We start from the raw sequence: 9604 nt of genomic DNA, 5'->3' as shown, positions 1-9604 counted from the left end.
TGTCTGTCTGTCTGTCTGTCTGTCGTCTGTCTGTCTGTCTGTCTGTCTGTCTGTCTGTCTGTCTGTCTGTCTGTCTGTCTGTCTGTCTGTCTGTCTGTCTGTCTGTCTGTCTGTCTGTCTGTCTGTCTGTCTGTCTGTCTGTCTGTCTGTCTGTCTGTCTGTCTGTCTGTCTGTCTGTCTGTCTGTCTGTCTGTCTGTCTGTCTGTCTGTCTGTCTGTCTGTCTGTCTGTCTGTCTGTCTGTCTGTCTGTCTGTCTGTCTGTCTGTCTGTCTGTCTGTCTGTCTGTCTGTCTGTCTGTCTGTCTGTCTGTCTGTCTGTCTGTCTGTCTGTCTGTCTGTCTGTCTGTCTGTCTGTCTGTCTGTCTGTCTGTCTGTCTGTCTGTCTGTCTGTCTGTCTGTCTGTCTGTCTGTCTGTCTGTCTGTCTGTCTGTCTGTCTGTCTGTCTGTCTGTCTGTCTGTCTGTCTGTCTGTCTGTCTGTCTGTCTGTCTGTCTGTCTGTCTGTCTGTCTGTCTGTCTGTCTGTCTGTCTGTCTGTCTGTCTGTCTGTCTGTCTGTCTGTCTGTCTGTCTGTCTGTCTGTCTGTCTGTCTGTCTGTCTGTCTGTCTGTCTGTCTGTCTGTCTGTCTGTCTGTCTGTCTGTCTGTCTGTCTGTCTGTCTGTCTGTCTGTCTGTCTGTCTGTCTGTCTGTCTGTCTGTCTGTCTGTATGTCTGTCTGTCTGTCTGTTCTGTCTGTCTGTCTGTCTGTCTGTCTGTCTGTCTGTCTGTCTGTCTGTCTGTCTGTCTGTCTGTCTGTCTGTCTGTCTGTCTGTCTGTCTGTCTGTCTGTCTGTCTGTCTGTCTGTCTGTCTGTCTGTCTGTCTGTCTGTCTGTCTGTCTGTCTGTCTGTCTGTCTGTCTGTCTGTCTGTCTGTCTGTCTGTCTGTCTGTCTGTCTGTCTGTCTGTCTGTCTGTCTGTCTGTCTGTCTGTCTGTCTGTCTGTCTGTCTGTCTGTCTGTCTGTCTGTCTGTCTGTCTGTCTGTCTGTCTGTCTGTCTGTCTGTCTGTCTGTCTGTCTGTCTGTCTGTCTGTCTGTCTGTGTCTGTCTGTCTGTCTGTCTGTCTGTCTGTCTGTCTGTCTGTCTGTCTGTCTGTCTGTCTGTATGTCTGTCGTCTGTCTGTCTGTCTGTCTGTCTGTCTGTCTGTCTGTCTGTCTGTCTGTCTGTCTGTCTGTCTGTCTGTCTGTCTGTCTGTCTGTCTGTCTGTCTGTCTGTCTGTCTGTCTGTCTGTCTGTCTGTCTGTCTGTCTGTCTGTCTGTCTGTCTGTCTGTCTGTCTGTCTGTCTGTCTGTCTGTCTGTCTGTCTGTCTGTCTGTCTGTCTGTCTGTCTGTCTGTCTGTCTGTCTGTCTGTCTGTCTGTCTGTCTGTCTGTCTGTCTGTCTGTCTGTCTGTCTGTCTGTCTGTCTGTCTGTCTGTCTGTCTGTCTGTCTGTCTGTCTGTCTGTCTGTCTGTCTGTCTGTCTGTCTGTCTGTCTGTCTGTCTGTCTGTCTGTCTGTCTGTCTGTCTGTCTGTGTCTGTCTGTCTGTCTGTCTGTCTGTTGTCTGTCTGTCTGTCTGTCTGTCTGTCTGTCTGTCTGTCTGTCTGTCTGTCTGTCTGTCTGTCTGTCTGTCTGTCTGTCTGTCTGTCTGTCTGTCTGTCTGTCTGTCTGTCTGTCTGTCTGTCTGTCTGTCTGTCTGTCTGTCTGTCTGTCTGTCTGTCTGTCTGTCTCTGTCTGTCTGTCTGTCTGTCTGTCTGTCTGTCTGTCTGTCTGTCTGTCTGTCTGTCTGTCTGTCTGTCTGTCTGTCTGTCTGTCTGTCTGTCTGTCTGTCTGTCTGTCTGTCTGTCTGTCTGTCTGTCTGTCTGTCTGTCTGTCTGTCTGTCTGTCTGTCTGTCTGTCTGTCTGTCTGTCTGTCTGTCTGTCTGTCTGTCTGTCTGTCTGTCTGTCTGTCTGTCTGTCTGTCTGTCTGTCTGTCTGTCTGTCTGTCTGTCTGTCTGTCTGTCTGTCTGTCTGTCTGTCTGTCTGTCTGTCTGTCTGTCTGTCTGTCTGTCTGTCTGTCTGTCTGTCTGTCTGTCTGTCTGTCTGTCTGTCTGTCTGTCTGTCTGTCTGTCTGTCTGTCTGTCTGTCTGTCTGTCTGTCTGTCTGTCTGTCTGTCTGTCTGTCTGTCTGTCTGTCTGTCTGTCTGTCTGTCGTCTGTCTGTCTGTCTGTCTGTCTGTCTGTCTGTCTGTCTGTCTGTCTGTCTGTCTGTCTGTCTGTCTGTCTGTCTGTCTGTCTGTCTGTCTGTCTGTCTGTCTGTCTGTCTGTCTGTCTGTCTGTCTGTCTGTCTGTCTGTCTGTCTGTCTGTCTGTCTGTCTGTCTGTCTGTCTGTCTGTCTGTCTCTGTCTGTCTGTCTGTCTGTCTGTCTGTCTGTCTGTCTGTCTGTCTGTCTGTCTGTCTGTCTGTCTGTCTGTCTGTCTGTCTGTCTGTCTGTCTGTCTGTCTGTCTGTCTGTCTGTCTGTCTGTCTGTCTGTCTGTCTGTCTGTCTGTCTGTCTGTCTGTCTGTCTGTCTGTCTGTCTGTCTGTCTGTCTGTCTGTCTGTCTGTCTGTCTGTCTGTCTGTCTGTCTGTCTGTCTGTCTGTCTGTCTGTCTGTCTGTCTGTCTGTCTGTCTGTCTGTCTGTCTGTCTGTCTGTCTGTCTGTCTGTCTGTCTGTCTGTCTGTCTGTCTGTTCTGTCTGTCTGTCTGTCTGTCTGTCTGTCTGTCTGTCTGTCTGTCTGTCTGTCTGTCTGTCTGTCTGTCTGTCTGTCTGTCTGTCTGTCTGTCTGTCTGTCTGTCTGTCTGTCTGTCTGTCTGTCTGTCTGTCTGTCTGTCTGTCTGTCTGTCTGTCTGTCTGTCTGTCTGTCTGTCTGTCTGTCTGTCTGTCTGTCTGTCTGTCTGTCTGTCTGTCTGTCTGTCTGTCTGTCTGTCTGTCTGTCTGTCTGTCTGTCTGTCTGTCTGTCTGTCTGTCTGTCTGTCTGTCTGTCTGTCTGTCTGTCTGTCTGTCTGTCTGTCTGTCTGTCTGTCTGTCTGTCTGTCTGTCTGTCTGTCTGTCTGTCTGTCTGTCTGTCTGTCTGTCTGTCTGTCTGTCTGTCTGTCTGTCTGTCTGTCTGTCTGTCTGTCTGTCTGTCTGTCTGTCTGTCTGTCTGTCTGTCTGTCTGTCTGTCTGTCTGTCTGTCTGTCTGTCTGTCTGTCTGTCTGTCTGTCTGTCTGTCTGTCTGTCTGTCTGTCTGTCTGTCTGTCTGTCTGTCTGTCTGTCTGTCTGTCTGTCTGTCTGTCTGTCTGTCTGTCTGTCTGTCTGTCTGTCTGTCTGTCTGTCTGTCTGTCTGTCTGTCTGTCTGTCTGTCTGTCTGTCTGTCTGTCTGTCTGTCTGTCTGTCTGTCTGTCTGTCTGTCTGTCTGTCTGTCTGTCTGTCTGTCTGTCTGTCTGTCTGTCTGTCTGTCTGTCTGTCTGTCTGTCTGTCTGTCTGTCTGTCTGTCTGTCTGTCTGTCTGTCTGTCTGTCTGTCTGTCTGTCTGTCTGTCTGTCTGTCTGTCTGTCTGTCTGTCTGTCTGTCTGTCTGTCTGTCTGTCTGTCTGTCTGTCTGTCTGTCTGTCTGTCTGTCTGTCTGTCTGTCTGTCTGTCTGTCTGTCTGTCTGTCTGTCTGTCTGTCTGTCTGTCTGTCTGTCTGTCTGTCTGTCTGTCTGTCTGTCTGTCTGTCTGTCTGTCTGTCTGTCTGTCTGTCTGTCTGTCTGTCTGTCTGTCTGTCTGTCTGTCTGTCTGTCTGTCTGTCTGTCTGTCTGTCTGTCTGTCTGTCTGTCTGTCTGTCTGTCTGTCTGTCTGTCTGTCTGTCTGTCTGTCTGTCTGTCTGTCTGTCTGTCTGTCTGTCTGTCTGTCTGTCTGTCTGTCTGTCTGTCTGTCTGTCTGTCTGTCTGTCTGTCTGTCTGTCTGTCTGTCTGTCTGTCTGTCTGTCTGTCTGTCTGTCTGTCTGTCTGTCTGTCTGTCTGTCTGTCTGTCTGTCTGTCTGTCTGTCTGTCTGTCTGTCTGTCTGTCTGTCTGTCTGTCTGTCTGTCTGTCTGTCTGTCTGTCTGTCTGTCTGTCTGTCTGTCTGTCTGTCTGTCTGTCTGTCTGTCTGTCTGTCTGTCTGTCTGTCTGTCTGTCTGTCTGTCTGTCTGTCTGTCTGTCTGTCTGTCTGTCTGTCTGTCTGTCTGTCTGTCTGTCTGTCTGTCTGTCTGTCTGTCTGTCTGTCTGTCTGTCTGTCTGTCTGTCTGTCTGTCTGTCTGTCTGTCTGTCTGTCTGTCTGTCTGTCTGTCTGTCTGTCTGTCTGTCTGTCTGTCTGTCTGTCTGTCTGTCTGTCTGTCTGTCTGTCTGTCTGTCTGTCTGTCTGTCTGTCTGTCTGTCTGTCTGTCTGTCTGTCTGTCTGTCTGTCTGTCTGTCTGTCTGTCTGTCTGTCTGTCTGTCTGTCTGTCTGTCTGTCTGTCTGTCTGTCTGTCTGTCTGTCTGTCTGTCTGTCTGTCTGTCTGTCTGTCTGTCTGTCTGTCTGTCTGTCTGTCTGTCTGTCTGTCTGTCTGTCTGTCTGTCTGTCTGTCTGTCTGTCTGTCTGTCTGTCTGTCTGTCTGTCTGTCTGTCTGTCTGTCTGTCTGTCTGTCTGTCTGTCTGTCTGTCTGTCTGTCTGTCTGTCTGTCTGTCTGTCTGTCTGTCTGTCTGTCTGTCTGTCTGTCTGTCTGTCTGTCTGTCTGTCTGTCTGTCTGTCTGTCTGTCTGTCTGTCTGTCTGTCTGTCTGTCTGTACTGTCTGACTGTCTGTCTGTCTGTCTGTCTGTCTGTCTGTCTGTCTGTCTGTCTGTCTGTCTGTCTGTCTGTCTGTCTGTCTGTCTGTCTGTCTGTCTGTCTGTCTGTCTGTCTGTCTGTCTGTCTGTCTGTCTGTCTGTCTGTCTGTCTGTCTGTCTGTCTGTCTGTCTGTCTGTCTGTCTGTCTGTCTGTCTGTCTGTCTGTCTGTCTGTCTGTCTGTCTGTCTGTCTGTCTGTCTGTCTGTCTGTCTGTCTGTCTGTCTGTCTGTCTGTCTGTCTGTCTGTCTGTCTGTCTGTCTGTCTGTCTGTCTGTCTGTCTGTCTGTCTGTCTGTCTGTCTGTCTGTCTGTCTGTCTGTCTGTCTGTCTGTCTGTCTGTCTGTCTGTCTGTCTGTCTGTCTGTCTGTCTGTCTGTCTGTCTGTCTGTCTGTCTGTCTGTCTGTCTGTCTGTCTGTCTGTCTGTCTGTCTGTCTGTCTGTCTGTCTGTCTGTCTGTCTGTCTGTCTGTCTGTCTGTCTGTCTGTCTGTCTGTCTGTCTGTCTGTCTGTCTGTCTGTCTGTCTGTCTGTCTGTCTGTCTGTCTGTCTGTCTGTCTGTCTGTCTGTCTGTCTGTCTGTCTGTCTGTCTGTCTGTCTGTCTGTCTGTCTGTCTGTCTGTCTGTCTGTCTGTCTGTCTGTCTGTCTGTCTGTCTGTCTGTCTGTCTGTCTGTCTGTCTGTCTGTCTGTCTGTCTGTCTGTCTGTCTGTCTGTCTGTCTGTCTGTCTGTCTGTCTGTCTGTCTGTCTGTCTGTCTGTCTGTCTGTCTGTCTGTCTGTCTGTCTGTCTGTCTGTCTGTCTGTCTGTCTGTCTGTCTGTCTGTCTGTCTGTCTGTCTGTCTGTCTGTCTGTCTGTCTGTCTGTCTGTCTGTCTGTCTGTCTGTCTGTCTGTCTGTCTGTCTGTCTGTCTGTCTGTCTGTCTGTCTGTCTGTCTGTCTGTCTGTCTGTCTGTCTGTCTGTCTGTCTGTCTGTCTGTCTGTCTGTCTGTCTGTCTGTCTGTCTGTCTGTCTGTCTGTCTGTCTGTCTGTCTGTCTGTCTGTCTGTCTGTCTGTCTGTCTGTCTGTCTGTCTGTCTGTCTGTCTGTCTGTCTGTCTGTCTGTCTGTCTGTCTGTCTGTCTGTCTGTCTGTCTGTCTGTCTGTCTGTCTGTCTGTCTGTCTGTCTGTCTGTCTGTCTGTCTGTCTGTCTGTCTGTCTGTCTGTCTGTCTGTCTGTCTGTCTGTCTGTCTGTCTGTCTGTCTGTCTGTCTGTCTGTCTGTCTGTCTGTCTGTCTGTCTGTCTGTCTGTCTGTCTGTCTGTCTGTCTGTCTGTCTGTCTGTCTGTCTGTCTGTCTGTCTGTCTGTCTGTCTGTCTGTCTGTCTGTCTGTCTGTCTGTCTGTCTGTCTGTCTGTCTGTCTGTCTGTCTGTCTGTCTGTCTGTCTGTCTGTCTGTCTGTCTGTCTGTCTGTCTGTCTGTCTGTCTGTCTGTCTGTCTGTCTGTCTGTCTGTCTGTCTGTCTGTCTGTCTGTCTGTCTGTCTGTCTGTCTGTCTGTCTGTCTGTCTGTCTGTCTGTCTGTCTGTCTGTCTGTCTGTCTGTCTGTCTGTCTGTCTGTCTGTCTGTCTGTCTGTCTGTCTGTCTGTCTGTCTGTCTGTCTGTCTGTCTGTCTGTCTGTCTGTCTGTCTGTCTGTCTGTCTGTCTGTCTGTCTGTCTGTCTGTCTGTCTGTCTGTCTGTCTGTCTGTCTGTCTGTCTGTCTGTCTGTCTGTCTGTCTGTCTGTCTGTCTGTCTGTCTGTCTGTCTGTCTGTCTGTCTGTCTGTCTGTCTGTCTGTCTGTCTGTCTGTCTGTCTGTCTGTCTGTCTGTCTGTCTGTCTGTCTGTCTGTCTGTCTGTCTGTCTGTCTGTCTGTCTGTCTGTCTGTCTGTCTGTCTGTCTGTCTGTCTGTCTGTCTGTCTGTCTGTCTGTCTGTCTGTCTGTCTGTCTGTCTGTCTGTCTGTCTGTCTGTCTGTCTGTCTGTCTGTCTGTCTGTCTGTCTGTCTGTCTGTCTGTCTGTCTGTCTGTCTGTCTGTCTGTCTGTCTGTCTGTCTGTCTGTCTGTCTGTCTGTCTGTCTGTCTGTCTGTCTGTCTGTCTGTCTGTCTGTCTGTCTGTCTGTCTGTCTGTCTGTCTGTCTGTCTGTCTGTCTGTCTGTCTGTCTGTCTGTCTGTCTGTCTGTCTGTCTGTCTGTCTGTCTGTCTGTCTGTCTGTCTGTCTGTCTGTCTGTCTGTCTGTCTGTCTGTCTGTCTGTCTGTCTGTCTGTCTGTCTGTCTGTCTGTCTGTCTGTCTGTCTGTCTGTCTGTCTGTCTGTCTGTCTGTCTGTCTGTCTGTCTGTCTGTCTGTCTGTCTGTCTGTCTGTCTGTCTGTCTGTCTGTCTGTCTGTCTGTCTGTCTGTCTGTCTGTCTGTCTGTCTGTCTGTCTGTCTGTCTGTCTGTCTGTCTGTCTGTCTGTCTGTCTGTCTGTCTGTCTGTCTGTCTGTCTGTCTGTCTGTCTGTCTGTCTGTCTGTCTGTCTGTCTGTCTGTCTGTCTGTCTGTCTGTCTGTCTGTCTGTCTGTCTGTCTGTCTGTCTGTCTGTCTGTCTGTCTGTCTGTCTGTCTGTCTGTCTGTCTGTCTGTCTGTCTGTCTGTCTGTCTGTCTGTCTGTCTGTCTGTCTGTCTGTCTGTCTGTCTGTCTGTCTGTCTGTCTGTCTGTCTGTCTGTCTGTCTGTCTGTCTGTCTGTCTGTCTGTCTGTCTGTCTGTCTGTCTGTCTGTCTGTCTGTCTGTCTGTCTGTCTGTCTGTCTGTCTGTCTGTCTGTCTGTCTGTCTGTCTGTCTGTCTGTCTGTCTGTCTGTCTGTCTGTCTGTCTGTCTGTCTGTCTGTCTGTCTGTCTGTCTGTCTGTCTGTCTGTCTGTCTGTCTGTCTGTCTGTCTGTCTGTCTGTCTGTCTGTCTGTCTGTCTGTCTGTCTGTCTGTCTGTCTGTCTGTCTGTCTGTCTGTCTGTCTGTCTGTCTGTCTGTCTGTCTGTCTGTCTGTCTGTCTGTCTGTCTGTCTGTCTGTCTGTCTGTCTGTCTGTCTGTCTCTCTGTCTGTCTGTGTGCCTGTCTGTCTGTCTGTCTGTCAGTACAGTTGTATGTACGTAGTCTGCTATTTAGGTTATATACATGTTAGGACCAATTGGCCTTTTCCCGAAAATAAAGTTTGAACTTTTATCGACAAAAGCTTCACTGCACTTGTTCACGTTTTATATCGATTAACGATTAATCAAAAACTTCGGCAGAAAAATGGAATTAACTCGAACATTTTCGTGCAATCATTTTTCAAAACTTTCGAGGTATTTTTAACGACAAGATGAACTTAAATCTTTTTGTGTGGCGATAAATTAATAGCACTGTGAAAAACTGGCTTAAACAATTCAATCGTGGCCGACGGTCGATTGAAGACGAAGGTCGAGAAGGACGTCCAGAAACAGTGGTTGTACCAGAGAACATTGATGGGGTACGTAAACTGATAATGCATGATCGTAATGTGACAAAACGTGAGATAGAAGCATCCTTGGGCATTTCTTACACCAGAATATATTAGATATTGCATGAACACCTGGCCGTAAAAAGGTTTGTTTTTATAATATTCCGCACAATTTGACAATCGCTCAAATAATGGAAAAAAATAAAATATTGTAAAAATTCAATCGCGGTGTTCAAAAGACTATTATAAGATGATGATGATGATGAATAATGGATCTATGCTCGAGCCTGAAACAAAACATCAATCGATCGGGTGGGTCCACGAGGACGATCCAAATCCTTTAATGAGTGATCTAATGATATAGCCAAACAATTCCGTAGATTAACAGCATTACTGACTGCTTGAGCTCAATAAAACTTTCATTAATAATAAATTCAGTGGTTACTCTTTATATTTTACGAGTTTCGGTGATTTATGTACTTGGCGTTTCGGGATTTTTGGGAAGGGAATACATTTGGACTGCAGGGCCGCATTTACATGGAAATGATTATTAGTGCAGGACCAACGAGCCTTTCAATGCTCAGAACCCAGCAAATGATCTCATCATGAAAAGAGATATTGCTATGCAGTTTTTTAAGGAAATTGTTGCATTCGAAAGTAATCGATAGTGGAAAATATAAGGATAATGCGACAGTGTGACCAGTTATATTTAGGCTGGCAGAGCCACATCAGAAGGGGAAGCTTGGAACGCGAATAGCACCCCTGGTGGAAGGTAAGGAAGACGACACATGATCCGCTCTTAGGTTCCACCACCTCCCACCCTTGTCGCAAAAGTATCTCCACCTACACCAAACCGTGATAAGCTGCACCCATACGTATATGGGAATAAGAGCCGCGATGGATACGGGACTAGGTCATTTTGCGCCGTTATAAGGAAATTGTTGTTGGTGCAGGGCCAAGGAGCCTACCATTAACACGGAACTCAGCAAACCTTCTTATCTTGAATAGAGGTATTTCTTTACTTTTTATAGATTATGACCACCTCCAGATTATGTCCTTTTTCGAAGGTCCTGCGTATGTCCCACCAAATCATACATTATTAATCCAAACAAAAAGGCATTTAAAGCCACCCCAACTCTCAAAATTGTTGTTTAACATATGGATACAGTCAGCGATCAGTATGCGAGGAAGGCGTTATAAATGCTTAAAAGGCTCCAAACGTTTCTAACTTGTGCAAATTATGGTGGCGTCACTGTTGGCACAAAACAGTTCCCATTTTATATTCGCAACGCTTGCCTGCATGGATATCTCATCATTTATAAATTTGCAAAAAGCGATTAAAT

The sequence above is a fragment of the Drosophila subpulchrella genome, unplaced genomic scaffold, assembly GCF_014743375.2.
Source record: "Drosophila subpulchrella strain 33 F10 #4 breed RU33 unplaced genomic scaffold, RU_Dsub_v1.1 Primary Assembly Seq125, whole genome shotgun sequence".
NCBI lineage: Eukaryota > Metazoa > Arthropoda > Insecta > Diptera > Drosophilidae > Drosophila > Drosophila subpulchrella.
The sequence above is the reverse complement of the archived record's forward strand: the minus strand, read 5'-3'. Positions refer to the sequence as shown.